Below are 1,607 nucleotides of genomic sequence, written 5' to 3'. Positions count from 1 at the left end.
AGCCTGCGAGCCTCCCGGAGGGCGGGCGGACGGCGAGCTCGCGGTGGGGGCCGCACTTTGCCGTCGGGTCGAGCCGGCTCCGCCGGGACTTTGCCGGATTTGCAGGGACCCGCGCCCCTCCCGCCCGGCAAGCGCTGCCCGAGCCTGCGAGCCTCCCGGAGGGCGGGCGGACGGCGAGCTCGCGGTGGGGGCCGCACTTTGCCGTCGGGTCGAGCCGGCTCCGCCGGGACTTTGCCGGATTTGCAGGGACCCGCGCCCCTCCCGCCCGGCAAGCGCTGCCCGAGCCTGCGAGCCTCCCGGAGGGCGGGCGGACGGCGAGCTCGCGGTGGGGGCCGCACTTTGCCGTCGGGTCGAGCCGGCTCCGCCGGGACTTTGCCGGATTTGCAGGGACCCGCGCCCCTCCCGCCCGGCAAGCGCTGCCCGAGCCTGCGAGCCTCCCGGAGGGCGGGCGGACGGCGAGCTCGCGGTGGGGGCCGCACTTTGCCGTCGGGTCGAGCCGGCTCCGCCGGGACTTTGCCGGATTTGCAGGGACCCGCGCCCCTCCCGCCCGGCAAGCGCTGCCCGAGCCTGCGAGCCTCCCGGAGGGCGGGCGGACGGCGAGCTCGCGGTGGGGGCCGCACTTTGCCGTCGGGTCGAGCCGGCTCCGCCGGGACTTTGCCGGATTTGCAGGGACCCGCGCCCCTCCCGCCCGGCAAGCGCTGCCCGAGCCTGCGAGCCTCCCGGAGGGCGGGCGGACGGCGAGCTCGCGGTGGGGGCCGCACTTTGCCGTCGGGTCGAGCCGGCTCCGCCGGGACTTTGCCGGATTTGCAGGGACCCGCGCCCCTCCCGCCCGGCAAGCGCTGCCCGAGCCTGCGAGCCTCCCGGAGGGCGGGCGGACGGCGAGCTCGCGGTGGGGGCCGCACTTTGCCGTCGGGTCGAGCCGGCTCCGCCGGGACTTTGCCGGATTTGCAGGGACCCGCGCCCCTCCCGCCCGGCAAGCGCTGCCCGAGCCTGCGAGCCTCCCGGAGGGCGGGCGGACGGCGAGCTCGCGGTGGGGGCCGCACTTTGCCGTCGGGTCGAGCCGGCTCCGCCGGGACTTTGCCGGATTTGCAGGGACCCGCGCCCCTCCCGCCCGGCAAGCGCTGCCCGAGCCTGCGAGCCTCCCGGAGGGCGGGCGGACGGCGAGCTCGCGGTGGGGGCCGCACTTTGCCGTCGGGTCGAGCCGGCTCCGCCGGGACTTTGCCGGATTTGCAGGGACCCGCGCCCCTCCCGCCCGGCAAGCGCTGCCCGAGCCTGCGAGCCTCCCGGAGGGCGGGCGGACGGCGAGCTCGCGGTGGGGGCCGCACTTTGCCGTCGGGTCGAGCCGGCTCCGCCGGGACTTTGCCGGATTTGCAGGGACCCGCGCCCCTCCCGCCCGGCAAGCGCTGCCCGAGCCTGCGAGCCTCCCGGAGGGCGGGCGGACGGCGAGCTCGCGGTGGGGGCCGCACTTTGCCGTCGGGTCGAGCCGGCTCCGCCGGGACTTTGCCGGATTTGCAGGGACCCGCGCCCCTCCCGCCCGGCAAGCGCTGCCCGAGCCTGCGAGCCTCCCGGAGGGCGGGCGGACGGCGAGCTCGCGGTGGGGGCCGCAC

Source organism: Lathamus discolor, unplaced genomic scaffold (assembly GCF_037157495.1).
Source record: "Lathamus discolor isolate bLatDis1 unplaced genomic scaffold, bLatDis1.hap1 Scaffold_82, whole genome shotgun sequence".
Lineage (NCBI taxonomy): Eukaryota > Metazoa > Chordata > Aves > Psittaciformes > Psittacidae > Lathamus > Lathamus discolor.
The sequence above is the reverse complement of the archived record's forward strand: the minus strand, read 5'-3'. Positions refer to the sequence as shown.